The sequence below is a fragment of the Pristiophorus japonicus genome, chromosome 19 (genome assembly GCF_044704955.1).
Source record: "Pristiophorus japonicus isolate sPriJap1 chromosome 19, sPriJap1.hap1, whole genome shotgun sequence".
NCBI lineage: Eukaryota > Metazoa > Chordata > Chondrichthyes > Pristiophoridae > Pristiophorus > Pristiophorus japonicus.
This window is the reverse complement of record NC_091995.1, coordinates 62336516-62351587: the sequence shown is the minus strand read 5'-3', so window position 1 is coordinate 62351587 and position 15072 is coordinate 62336516. Positions and strand designations below refer to the sequence as shown.

Below are 15072 nucleotides of genomic sequence, written 5' to 3'. Positions count from 1 at the left end.
CTAAAGGTGGAGGTAAGTTCCATTTGTCAAGGTTATAATCTGACACCCCTTCCTTTTACAGGGGTTCTCGCGTCCCACCCTGTTACATGATCTTAGCTCGGAGAGCATAACTAATGTCATCGCAAAGGACATCGAACGTCTCTGCAGATTATAACCCAGACCAATGTTTGCTCTCTAAAGACAGCAAAGGAAACCCAATCACGGCCTCCAGAACCGTTCTCGATAACTTCCCCAACAGTCAACACAGGCCCTCGATCATCAATATCGGGATCGCAATTCCTGTCATTACATCAACACCAGAACCACATTGGAACTTCAAAAAAGCAGACTGGGAAACCTTCCAACGGTCAGTTGACACCAACGTCAGGTGAATTCTGCCAACCACCAATGTCTTCAACCAATTAATAGGAATTATTAAAGCTGTTGTATAACGCAGTATACCTCGGAGGTTTAGTAAGACATATATTCCTTGTTAGACAGAGGGAAGTGATGCTCACTATCAGGAGTATTCACTGAACAAGAACCCAGACATATATTCCTTGTTGGATGGAAGAAAGTGAGGCTCACTACCAGGAGTATTCACTGAACAAGAACCCAGGCATATATTCCTTGTTGGATGGAAGAAAATGAGGCTCACTACCAGGAGTATTCACTGAACAAGAACCCGGACATATAATCCTTGTTGGATGGAAGAAAGTGAGGCTCACTACCAGGAGTATTCACTGAACAAGAACCCAGATATATAATCCTTGTTGGATGGAAGAAAGTGAGGCTCACTACCAGGAGTATTCACTGAACAAGAACCCAGCCACATCCGCTACAATGCTGGAGTCCGTGAACTCAGCGAGATGTGAAAGGTGGAGGCGCCTTGTGGAGAAGACTAACTTCACTCACTCAATCAGGAAAGCACGGACCCTGCTCCATCAGCAATGGTGGGACAAACCCCACCTGTCCAGACAGGACGATCATTGGAGTGGGCACCATCCCAATTGATAGAAACATCAAAGGCTCCGGTGGACAAAGACTTTCATCGGCAGATGAAGCGGCAGCATTCGACAGACTTGACGGCAGCACCGAGATGGTCAACTGTGTCTGATCCATTCACCCGGGATGCACTAAACGCAGCCCTGTCCACAATCAAATCTGGAAAGCTGCTGGTCCAGATGGTGTTTCCCCTGAATGCTTTAATACACTGGAATCAAAATTGAAGAGATGGTTGACCTCCTTCTTCTCTGAGGTACTGGCAACTGGTAAAATTCCACCTCTTGGGTGGGAGACTAAAATAATTGCTCTCCTGAAGCAGGGGAAGAATGCCTGTGAAGCCTCTAGCTAGCATCCGATCTCCTTACTATGTACTTGTTATAAGTGCTGGAGAGGCTACTACTCCACAGACTAGTCCCCATCATCGAGCGAACTATTCCTGAGGAGCAAGTGGGCTTCCGGATTGGCCTTATCTGCTGCGACCAAGTGGTAGCTTTAGTAACGCACATCGAAGCAAGTTTCCAGCGACAGCTCAAGACTGCCGCAGCACTCGTGGACCTGTCAGCGGTGTATGACACAGTATGGAAGCATGGACTGCTTTTCAAGCTCTGCATCATTTTACACTGCGCAACAACGATCCATCTCCTCACTCCATGCTTAGCAACCAACGCTCCCATATGTACTCTGGCACCCAGAAGAGATGGAGGACATTGGACAACGGACTCCTACAGAGTTCTGTCCTGGCACCCATGTTATTCAACGTTTACACATGTGATCTGCCCGAAACAGAGTTCCGCAAATTCATATACGCTGATGACATTGCCTTGGTCATGCAAAACACAAATCTGTCCATCACCGAATGGACCCTGAGCAGTGATTTACAGAGGATTGAGACCTACCTCCATTGATGGTGACTCTGGCCAAACCCTGCAAAAGGCTGTCACCTCGACATTCCACTTCAAGACCCATCAAGCAAACCAAGCTTTGAAAGGCTCCGTTGGCGGCGCAGTGGTAAACCATGCCAAAAACTCCTCCTATTTAGGAGTCACGCTTGATCGCACCCTGTCACATAGGCAACATCTCCAGAACCTTGGGAAGAAACTAAAAAGTAGGGTCAACCTGATCGAGAAACTCACCGGATCCACATGGGGAGAAGATGCTCAAACACTCCGTAGGTCAGCACCTACCTCTACACCAGGCCGACTTGACCAACCTAACATCAACCCATCTCAAATCTACAAGGCCATTTTGAACTGTCGCCGAAGCCCTTCAGCGATCTCCCCTCAACCTTGATGACCGATGGCGAAATGCTTGGAAGAATTGCGACATACGGAATTGATTCCTTATAGAAGACCCTGGAGTATAACCTGAAGGATCAAACCTTCCTCGCAAACATTGGGCAACCGTCAACTGCCTCAGAACTGGTCATCGTAGACGCTGCCACCTTCTCCATAGGTGGAAGATTAGAGCATCCCATATATCACACACACAGCCCATACACAGACATGTATCACACACACAGCCCGGACACAGACATATATCACACACACAAAACCTGTACAGACATGTATCACACACACACAGCGCGTACACAGACATATATCACACACACGGTCCGTACACAGACATATATCACACACACACAGCCCGTACACAGACATATATCACACACACACTTCCCGTACACAGACATATATCTCACACACACAGCCCGTACACAGACATATATCACACACACACAGCCCGTACACAGCCATATATCACACACACACTTCGCGTACACAGACATATATCTCACACACACAGCCCGTACACAGACATATATCACACACACACAGCCCGTACACAGACATATATCACACACACACAGCCCGTACACAGACATATATCACACACACAGCCTGTAGACAGACATATATCACACGACACAGCCTGTACACAGACATATATCACACACAGCCTGTACAGACATATATCACATACACAGCCTGTACACAGACATATATCACACACAGCCCGTACACAGACATATATCACACACACAGCCCGTACACAGACATATATCGTACACACAGCCCGTACACAAACATATATCACACACACAGTCCGTACACAGACATATATCACACACACACAGCCCGTACAGACATATATCACACACACACTTCCCGCACATAGACATATATCACACACACTTCCTGTACACAGACATATATCTCACACACACAGCCCGTACACAGACATATATCACACACACACAGCCCGTACAGACATATATCACACGACACAGCCTGTACACAGACATATATCACATACACACAGCCTGTACACAGACATATATCACACACGATACAGCCTGTACACAGATATATATCACACACACAGCCCATACAGACATATATCACACACAGCCCGTACACAGACATATATCACACACACAGCCCGTACACAGACATATATCACACACACACAGCCCGTACAGACATATATGACACACACACAGCCCGTACACAGACATATATCACATACACAGCCTGTACACAGACATATATCACACACAGCATGTACACAGACATATATCACACACACAGCATGTACAGACATATATCACACACACAGCATGTACAGACATATATCACACACAGCATGTACACAGACATATATCACACACAGCATGTACACAGACATATATCACAAACACAGCCTGCACACAGACATATATCACACACACACACACACAGCCCGTACACAGACATATATCACACACACACACACACACACAGCCCGTACACAGACATATATCACATACACACGGCCCGTACACAGACATATATCACACAGCCCGTACAGACATATCACACACAGCCAGTACACAGACATATATCACACACACAGCCCGTACACAGATATATATCGTACACACAGCCCGTACACAGACATGTATCACACACACATCCCGTACAGACATATATCACACACACAGCCCATACACAGACATATATCACACACACAGCCCGTACATAGACATATATCACACACACACACAGCCCGTACACAGACATATATCACACAAAAGCAGCCCGTACAGACATATATCACACACATCAGTCCGTACACAGATATATATCACATACACGGCCTGTACACAGACATATATCACACACACACAGCCTGTACACAGACATATATCACACACAGCCTGTACACAGACATATATCACACACAGGGAGACGCACGAACAGCCATTCTGTGGCCTCGGGGCCTTGCCCGCTGCTGATGCCATTTAACATGACGTCACATAGACTGCGTTGCTTGGTTACGGACGTCACACAGCTCGCGTTGCTGGGTTGCGGACGTCATAGACGCGGAGGCCTTTGGAACCCGCGCCATGTGACTGGGAGCGGCCCGCCTCCGATTGTGGAAGTGGGCAGGGCGCTTCTTGAGCTGTGCCGGGCCGCGATTGGTGGGGCGCGCTGTTAATCCTCTGCTTTCACCCAATAGCAGCGACGGTTCACACCGACTCAGTGCGCCCGCACTGCGCATGTCCCAGATTCCCGGATGTTGACGGTTGGTGAATGAAAAGCAAAATTGCGGAAAGTGATCGGCGGAGGTTAGTGTCCGATGGGGTGAGGGTCCCGGGGGCGTGTCCCTGAGAGAGAGAGAGAGAGAGAGAGAGGGAGAGGGAGAGGGAGAGGGAGAGGGAGAGAGAGAGAGAGAGTGGCTGAGGTTAGTGTCCCGCGGGGAGAGGGAGCGGGAGCGCGAGCGGGAGCCGGGGGCTGAGGTTAGTGTCCCGGGGGGAGAGGGAGCCGGGGGCTGAGGTTAGTGTCCCGGGGGGAGAGTGAGCGGGAGCCGACATGAGTGTCCCTGGGATAGAGGGAGTCGGAGGCTGAGGGTGAGTGTCCCGGGGGGAGAGGGAGCCGGGGGCTGAGATTAGTGTCCCGGGGGGAGTGGGAGCGGGAGCCGGGGGCTGAGGTTAGTGTCCCGGGGGGAGAGGGAGAGGGAGCCGGGGGCTGAGGTTCGTGTCCCGGAGGGAGAGGGAGCGGGGGGCTGAGGTTAGTGTCCCAGAGGGAGAGGAAATGGGAGCCGGGGGCTGAAGTTAGTGTCCCGGGGGGAGAGGGAGAGGGAGAGGGAGCTGGGGGCTGAGGTTAGTGTCCCGGAGGGAGAGCGAGCGGGGGGCTGAGGTTAGTGTCCCGGAGGGAGAGGGAGCGGGAGCCGGGGGCTGAAGTTAGTGTCCCGCGGGGAGAGGGAGAGGGAGCCGGGGGCTGAGGTTGGTGTCCCGGGGGGAGTGGAAGTGGAAGCGGGAGCCGGGGGCTGAGGTTAGTGTCCCGGGGGGAGAGGGAGCCGGGGGCTGAGGTTAGTGTCCCGGGGGGAAAGGGAGCCGGGGGCTGAGGTTAGTGTCCCGGGCGGAGAGGGAGAGGGAGCCGGGGGCTGAGGTTAGTGTCCCGGGGGGAGAGGGAGAGGGAGAGGGAGCCGGGGGCTGAGGTTAGTGTCCCGGGGGGAGAGGGAGAGGGAGCCGGGGGCTGAGGTTAGTGTCCCGGGGGGAGAGGGAGAGGGAGAGGGAGCCGGGGGCTGAGGTTAGTGTCCCGGGGGGAGAGGGAGCCGGGGGCTGAGGTTAGTGTCCCGGGGGGAGAGGGAGCCGGGGGCTGAGGTTAGTGTCCCGGGGGGAGAGGGAGCCGGAGGCTGAGGTTGGTGTCCCGGGGAGAGTGGGAGTGGGAGCGGGAGCCGGGGGCTGAGGTTAGCGTCCCGGGGGGAGAGGGAGAGGGAGCCGGGGGCTGAGGTTGGTGTCCCGGGGGGAGTGGGAATGGGAGCGGGAGCCGGGGGCTGAGGTTAGTGTCCCGGGGGGAGAGGGAGAGGGAACCGGGGGCTGAGGTTAGTGTCCCGGGGGGAGAGGGAGCCGGGGGCTGAGGTTAGTGTTCCGGTGGGGAGAGGGAGGCGGGGGCTGAGGTTAGTGTCCCCGGGGGAGAGGGAGAGGGAGCCGGAGGCTGAGGGTGAGTGTCCCGGGGGGAAAGGGAGCGGGAGCCGACGTGAGTGTCCCTGGGATAGAGGGAGCCGGAGGCTGAGGGTGAGTGTCCCGGGAGAAGAGGGAGCCGGGGGCTGAGGTTAGTGTCCCGGGGGGAGAGGGAGAGGGAGCCGGGGGCTGAGGTTAGTGTCCCGGAGGGAGAGGGAGCGGGGGGCTGAGGTTAGTGTCCCGGAGGGAGCGGGAGCGGGGGGCTGAGGTTAGTGTCCCGGAGGGAGAGGGAGCGGGGGGCTGAGGTTAGTGTCCCGGAGGGAGCGGGAGCCGGGGTCTGAGGTTAGTGTCCCGGGGGGAGAGGGAGCCGGGGGCTGAGGTTAGTGTCCCGGGGGGAGTGGGAGCGGGAGCGGGAGCTGGGGGCTGAGGTTAGTGTCCCGGGGGGAGTGGGAGAGGGAGCCGCGGGCTGAGGTTAGTGTCCCGGGGGGAGAGGGAGCCGGGGGCTGAGGTTAGTGTCCCGGGGGGAGAGGGAGAGGGAGAGGGAGCCGGGGGCTGAGGTTAGTGTCCCGGGGGGAGAGGGAGAGGGAGAGGGAGCCGGGGGCTGAGGTTAGTGTCCCGGAGGGAGAGGGAGCCGGGGGCTGAGGTTAGTGTCCCGGGGGGGAGAGGGAGCCGGGGGCTGAGGTTAGTGTCCCCAGGGTTGAGGGAGAGGGAGCTGGAGGCTGAGGGTGAGTGTCCCGGGGGGAGAGGGAGCGGGAGCCGACGTGAGTGTCCCTGGGATAGAGGGAGCCAGAGGCTGAGGGTGAGTGTCCCGGGGGGAGAGGGAGAGGGAGCCGGGGGCTGAGATTAGTGTCCCGGGGGGAGCGGGAGCCGGGGGCTGAGGTTAGTGTCCCGGGGGGAGAGGTAGCCGGGGGCTGAGGTTAGTGTCCCGGAGGAGAGGGAGAGGGAGCCGGGGCCTGAGGTTAGTGTCCCAGAGGGAGAGGGAGCCGGGGGCTGAGGTTAGTGTCCCGGGGGGAGAGGGAGCCAGGGGCTGAGGTTAGAGTACCGGAGGGAGAGGGAGCCGGGGGCTGAGGTTAGTGTCCCAGGGGGGAGAGGGAGCCGGGGGCTGAGGTTAGTGTCCCCGGGGGAGAGGTAGAGGGAGCCGGAGGCTGAAGGTGAGTGTCCCGGGGGGAGAGTGAGCCGGGGGCTGAGGATGAGTGTCCGGGGGCTGAGAGGAGGTGTGGGGGGGTGCAGAGGGAGCCAGGGCTTGAGGGTGAGTGTCCCGGGGGCAGGGCGGGGTGAGCCAGGGGCTGAGGGAGAGTGTCCCCGGGGTGGAGGGTTGGGAAGAGGGAGCTGAGGGCTGACCGAGAATGTCGCGGGTGGAAAGAGAGCCGTGGGCTGAGGGATGTCCCGGTGGGAGGAGGGGGCGAGGGAGCCGGGGACTGAGGTTAGTGTCCCGGGGGGAGAGGGAGAGGGAGAGGGAGCCGGGGGCTGAGGTTAGTGTCCCGGAGGGAGAGGGAGAGGGAGCCGGGGGCTGAGGTTAGTGTCCCGGGGGGGAGAGGGAGCCGGGGGCTGAGGTTAGTGTCCCCAGGGTTGAGGGAGAGGGAGCTGGAGGCTGAGGGTGAGTGTCCCGGGGGGAGAGGGAGCGGGAGCCGACGTGAGTGTCCCTGGGATAGAGGGAGCCAGAGGCTGAGGGTGAGTGTCCCGGGGGGAGAGGGAGAGGGAGCCGGGGGCTGAGATTAGTGTCCCGGGGGGAGCGGGAGCCGGGGGCTGAGGTTAGTGTCCCGGGGGGAGAGGTAGCCGGGGGCTGAGGTTAGTGTCCCGGAGGAGAGGGAGCCGGGGCCTGAGGTTAGTGTCCCAGAGGGAGAGGGAGCCGGGGGCTGAGGTTAGTGTCCCGGGGGGAGAGGGAGCCGGGGGCTGAGGTTAGAGTACCGGAGGGAGAGGGAGCCGGGGGCTGAGGTTAGTGTCCCAGGGGGGAGAGGGAGCCGGGGGCTGAGGTTAGTGTCCCCGGGGGAGAGGTAGAGGGAGCCGGAGGCTGAAGGTGAGTGTCCCGGGGGGAGAGTGAGCCGGGGGCTGAGGATGAGTGTCCGGGGGCTGAGAGGAGGTGTGGGGGGGTGCGGAGGGAGCCAGGGCTTGAGGGTGAGTGTCCCGGGGGGAGGGTGAGTGTCCCGGGGGCAGGGCGGGGTGAGCCAGGGGCTGAGGGAGAGTGTCCCCGGGGTGGAGGGTTGGGAAGAGGGAGCAGGGGGCTGACCTTGAATGTCGCGGGGGGAAAGAGAGCCGTGGGCTGAGGGATGTCCCGGTGGGAGGAGGGGGCGAGGGAGCCGGGGGCTGCGGGAGAGGGTCCCGGGGGGAGAGGGAGCCGTGGGCTGCGGGAGAATGTCCCTTGACTGAGCCGTTGCTCGGAGCCGGAGTGAAAACTGCCCGGGGTGAGAGAGCCGGACCCGGGGATAGAGGTGTTCAGGGTGGTAAACAACCTTCCCTCAGCAAATCCCCGGGCCTCCCTCCCTCATTGTTTATATTACACTACACCCTGTCTCTGTTTATAATACATTAGACCCTGTCCCTGTTTATAATCACGTTAGACCCTGTCCCTGTCCCTGTTTACGTTACAATAGACCCTGTCTGTTTACGTTACAATACACCCTGTCTGTTTACGTTACACTAAACCCTATCTCCGTTTTTCTTACGCCAGTTCCTGTCTCTGTTTGTTATACCAGATCCTGTCTCTCTTTTATATTCCACAAGACCCAGTCTGTTTATACTACACTAGACCAAGTCTCTGTTCATGTTCCACTCGACCCTGCCTCTGTTTGTAGTACACTAGACCCTGCATCTGTTTGTATTCCTCTAGACCCTATCTCTGTTTATATTACACTAGAACATGTCTCAGTTTAAATTACACTCCACCCTATCCCTGTTTATATAGCACGAGACACTGTCTCTTTATATTACACCAGAACATGTTTATGTTTATATTGCACTAGATCGTGACACTGTTTATATTACACTAGAGCCTGTCTGTTTATATTACACTACTCCCTGTCTCTGTTTATATGACACTAGTCTCTGTTTATATTACAGTGGACCCTGCCCCTGTTTCTATTACATAGAACCTGTCTCTGTTTATATTACGGGAGTCCCTGTCTCTGTTTATATTATACGAGACCTTGTCTCATTTTATATTCCACAAGACCCTGTCTCTGTTTATATTACACTACACCCTGTCCCTGTTTATATTACTGTTAGCGCGAATGTTTTCCTGCAAGAATCACTCGACACTCTGGGTCGGTTCCAACGCCAAAACGTCTTTTATTACGCCGACGGGGAGAGAGCCTCCAGGCACTCCACTCCACCGAACAAAGAAATTCATCGATATTTATATGTTTTACAAGAGTTCATTACAGTTACTCAGCCCACTTCGGCTGGACACAATCCAATCATAATGATTATAGATTACATATAGGTTTCTTTAGCCCAATAGAATTCCCCTGGTACATCGGGGGGCTGTATGTTCGGTTCCTGTCAGCTCGGGCTGATTCATGACCCTGTGGTGTAATGCAAGCCCCCCTTATCTCTGTTACTCGGGGCTCTGCTGTGACCCTGCTGAGCTATCTCAACATGGCTTCTAAGCACTCCATCTGGAGTCATCGATTAAGGATATTCCGTACCAGGCACTATAACAGTTTGTTATGGTTATCTTGTCTTATGCTGTTGATCCAAGACATTCCTGGTATCAGGCCTCACAGGGGCGATTGTTCAGTCAGCCTCAGTCAGCAGTTCATTGCTTGACTAACTGAGTTCCCATCATGCTTGGAGGAGCACCCTGACAGCCATTTTATATTTGGCTATCATTTTAAACACATACATGTCAGCAGTTGCCAAATGCCCTACAACAATTACACTCGACCCTGTCCCTGTTTATATTACACTGGACCCTGTCCCTGTTTATGTTACACTGGACCCTGTCCTTGTTTATGTTACACTAGACGCTGTCTCTATTACAGTATACGCTGTCTCTTTATACTACACTGGTTTCTGTCTCTGTTTATATTACACTGGACTCTGTCTCTGTTTATATTACACTGGACCTTGTCTCTCTTTATATTACACTGGACCCTGTCCCTATTTATATTACACTAGACCCTGCCTCTGCTTATATAGCACTGGATGCAGTCTGTATTTATACTACACTAGACCGTGACTGTTTATATTACAGTAGAGCCTGTCTCTCTTTATATTACACTAATCCCTGTCGCAGTTTAGATTAGACTAGCCCCTGTATCTGTTAATATTAAACTACTCCCTTTGTTTATATGACACTAGTCTCTGTTTATATTACACGAGACCCTGTCCCTGTTTATATTACACTGGACCCTGCCACTGTTGATATTACACGAGACTCTGCCTCTGTTCATATTACAGTAGTTCCTGACCCTGTTTATACAGCACTAGACACTGACTCTTTATATTACACTAGACGCTGTCTCTTTATATTACACTAGACGCTGTCTCTTTATATTACACTCTACCCTGTCACTGTTTATATTACTCTAGACCCTTCTCTGTTTATTATATTAGACACTGTCTGTGGTTATATTACACGAGACCCTGTCTCTGTCTATATTTCTCTAGACCCTGTCTCTGTTTATATTATTATGCTGGACACTATCTCTGTTTATATTACACTACGCCCTGTCTCTGTGCATTATACTAGATGCTGTCTCTGTTTATATGACACTAGTCTGTGTTTATATTACACTGGACCCTGTCTCTGTTTATATTGCACTAGACCCTGTCCCTGTTTATATTACACTGGACCCTGTCTTGATTTATATTACACTGGGCCCTGTCCCTGTTTATATTACACTGGACCCTGTCCTTGTTTATATTACACTGGACCCTATTCCTGTTTATATTACACTAGACCCTGTCTCTGTTTATATTACACTGGACCCTGTCTCTGTTTATATTACACTGGGCCCTGTCCCTGTTTACATTACACTGGACCCTGTCCCTGTTTATATTACACTGGACCCTGTCCCTGTTTATATTACACTGGACCCTGTCCCTGTTTATATTACATTGATCCCTCTCTCTCTTTATATTACACCAGACCTTGTCTCTGTTTATATTACACCAGACCATGTCTCAGTTTATATTACACAAGACCCTGCCTCTGTTTATATAGCACTAGACCCTGTACCTGATTACATTACATTACACTGCACCCTGTCTCTGTTTGTATTGCACTAGACCGTATATTTGTTTATATTGCACCACACCCTGCTTCTGCTCATTATACTAGACGCTGTCTCTGTTCATATAGCACTAGAACCTGTCTCTGTTTATATTACACTGGTCTCTGTCTCTGTTTCTATTATGCTAGACCCTGTCTCTGTTTATATTACACTAGACCATATATTTGTTTATATTGCACCAGACCCTGTCCCTGTTTATATTACACTGGAACCTGTCTCTGTTTATATTACACGGGACCCTGTCTTGGTTTATATTACACTGGACCTTGTCTCTGTTTATATTACACTGGACCTTGTCCCTGTTTATATTACACTGGACCTTGTCCCTGTTTATATTACACCGGACCCTGTCCCTGTTTATATTACACCGGACCCTGTCCCTGTTTATATTACACCGGACCCTGTCCCTGTTTATATTACACCGGACCCTGTCCCTGTTTATATTACACCGGACCCTGTCTCTGTTTATATTACACGGGACCCTGTTTTGGTTTATATTACATGGGACCCTGTCTTGGTTTATATTACACTGGACCTTGTCTCTGTATATATTACACTGGACCTTATCTCTGTTTATATTACACCGGACCCTGTCCCTGTTTATATTACACCGGACCCTGTCCCTGTTTATATTACACTGGACCTTGTCTCTGTTCATATTACACCGGACCCTGTCTCTGTTTATATTACACTGGACCCTGTCTCTGTTTATATTACACTGGACCCTGTCCCTGTTTATATTACACTGGACCCTGTCCTTGTTCATATTACACTGGACCCTGTCCTTGTTCATATTACACTGGAACCTGTCCCTGTTTATATAACACTGGAACCTGTCCCTGTTTATATAACACTGGAACCTGTCCCTGTTTATATTACACTGGACCCTGTCCCTGTTTATATTACACCAGACCCTGTCTCAGTTTATATTACACCAGACCCTGTCTCAGTTTATATTGCACTAGACCCTGCCTCTGTTTATATAGCACTAGACCCTGTACCTGATTACGTTGCATTGCACTGCACCCTGTCTCTGTTTATATTGCACTGGTCTCTGTCTCTGTTTATATTACACTGGTCTCTGTCTCTGTTTCTATTATGCTAGACCCTGTGTCTGTTTATATTACGCTAGACCGTATATTTGTTTATATTGCACCAGACCCTGTCCCTGTTTATATTACACTGGAACCTGTCTCTGTTTATATTACACTGGACCCTGTCCCTGTTTATATTACACTGGACCCTGTCCCTGTTTATATTACACTGGAACCTGTCCCTGTTTATATTACACTTGACCCTCTCCTTGTTTATTATACTGGAACCTGTCCCTGTTTATATTACACTGGACCCTGTCCCTGTTTATATTACACTGGACCCTGTCCCTGTTTATATTACACTGGACCCTGTCCCTGTTTATATTACACTGGACCCTGTCCCTGTTTATATTACATGGAACCTGTCCCTGTTTATATTACATGGAACTTGTCCCTGTTTATATTACACTGGAACCTGTCCCTGTTTATATTACACTGGAACCTGTCCCTGTTTATATTACACTGGAACCTGTTCCTGTTTATATTATACTGGAACCTGTCCCTGTTTATATTATACTGGAACCTGTCCCTGTTTATATTACACTTGACCCTGTCCCTGTTTATATTACACGGGACCCTGTCTTGGTTTATATTACACGGGACCCTGTCTTGGTTTATATTACACGGGACCCTGTCTTGGTTTATATTACACGGGACCCTGTCTTGGTTTATATTACACTGGACCTTGTCTCTGTTTATATTACACTGGACCTTGTCCCTGTTTATATTACACTGGACCTTGTCCCTGTTTATATTACACTGGACCCTGTCCCTGTTTATATTACACTGGACCCTGTCCCTGTTTATATTACACCGGACACTGTCCCTGTTTATATTACACGGGACCCTGTTTTGGTTTATATTACATGGGACCCTGTCTTGGTATATATTACACTGGACCTTGTCTCTGTATATATTACACCGGACCCTGTCCCTGTTTATATTACACTGGACCCTGTCCCTGTTTATATTACACTGGACCCTGTCCCTGTTTATATTACATTGGTCCCTCACTCTCTATATTGCACCAGACCTTGTCTCTGTTTATATTACACCAGACCCTATCTCAGTTTATATTGCACAAGACACTGCCTCTGTTTATATAGCACTAGACCCTGTACCTGATTACGTTACATTACACTGCACCCTGTCTCTGTTTATATTGCACTGGTCCCTGTCTGTGTTTCTATTATGCTAGACCCTGTCTCTGTTTATATTACACTAGACCGTACATTTGTTTATATTGCACCACACCCTGTTTCTGCTCATTATACTAGACGCTGTCTCTGTTCATATAGCATTAGACCCTGTCTGTTTATATTACACACGTCTCTGTCTCTGTTTCTATTATGCTAGACCCTGTGTCTGTTTATATTACGCTAGACCGTATATTTGTTTATATTGCACCAGACCCTGTCCCTGTTTATATTACACCGGAACCTGTCTCTGTTTATATTACACCGGACCCTGTCTCTGTTCATATTACGCTGGACCCTGTCGCTGTGTATATTACGCTGGACCATGTCGCTGTTTATATTACGCTGGACCCTGTCCCTGTTTATATTACGCTGGACCCTGTCCTTGTTCATATTATGCTGGACCCTGTCCCTGTTCATATTAAACTGGACACTGTCCCTGTTTATATTATACTGGAACCTGTCCCTGTTTATATTACACTGGACCCTGTCTCTGTTTATATTTCACTGGGCCCTGTCTCTCTTTATATTACACTAGACACTGTCCCTGTTTATATTACATTGGACCCTGTCCCTGTTTATATTACACTAGACACTGTCCCTGTTTATATTACGCTGGACCCTGTCCCTGTTTATATTACGCTGGACCCTGTCCCTGTTTATATTACGCTGGACCCTGTCCTTGTTCATATTATGCTGGACCCTGTCCCTGTTCATATTAAACTGGACACTGTCCCTGTTTATATTATACTGGAACCTGTCCCTGTTTATGTTACACTGGACCCTGTCTCTGTTTATATTTCACTGGGCCCTGTCTCTCTTTATATTACACTAGACACTGTCCTTGTTTATATTACATTGGACCCTGTCCCTGTTTATATTACACTAGACACTGTCCCTGTTTATATTACACTTGACCCTGTCCCTGTTTATATTACACTTGACCCTGTCCCTGTTTATATTACACTGGACCCTGTCGCTGTTTATATTACACCGGTCCCTCCCTCTCTTTATATTACACCAGACCATGTCTCTGTTTATATTACACCAGACCCTGTCTCAGTTTATATTACACAAGATCCTGCCTCTGTTTATATAGCACTAGACCCTGTACCTGATTACATTACATTATACTGCACCCTGTCTCCGTTTATATTGCACTGGTCCCTGTCTGTGTTTCTATTATGCTAGACCCTTTCTCTGTTTATCTTACACTAGACCGTATATTTGTTTATATTGCACCACACCCTGTTTCTGCTCATTATACTAGATGCTGTTGTGGATATCTGAACGGAATATATGGAATTAAGGACAGTAAAGTAAACGGGATATATGAAAATGTATAAGCCATGGAAGAATAGCTGGGAGAATGTCAGATTGCAAATAGTGCAACATCAGCATGGCTAACAGTCTGTCTCAAGGTTTCAAGTCATCCTGCCAATAATATATAATTGTAACATGAAATACATCTGCAGAATTGCAAGGTCTCAGTTAATAGTCACACCATTAGATTGAAACATTTAGAGGCAATACTTGAGCTTTCAAGAAGAACATCTCATATAGATTGACTAATGAGTGGCTGAGTTAGACTGTCAATCCATTTGTATTTTGTTATCTGA

At 50.4% G+C, this 15072-nt stretch overlaps 1 protein-coding gene across 1 annotated transcript in view; it reads left to right on the top strand.

The window, feature by feature from the left end:
* Positions 1–4525: 4525 nt before the first annotated feature.
* The window catches only part of LOC139229892 (zinc finger protein 391-like), a 78943-nt gene continuing 68396 nt past the window's right edge, over positions 4526–15072 (top strand). The window contains exon 1 of the mRNA XM_070861526.1: positions 4526–4591. The gene's annotated coding sequence lies outside the window, so the exon portion shown is untranslated. The remainder of the gene's footprint in view (positions 4592–15072) is intronic.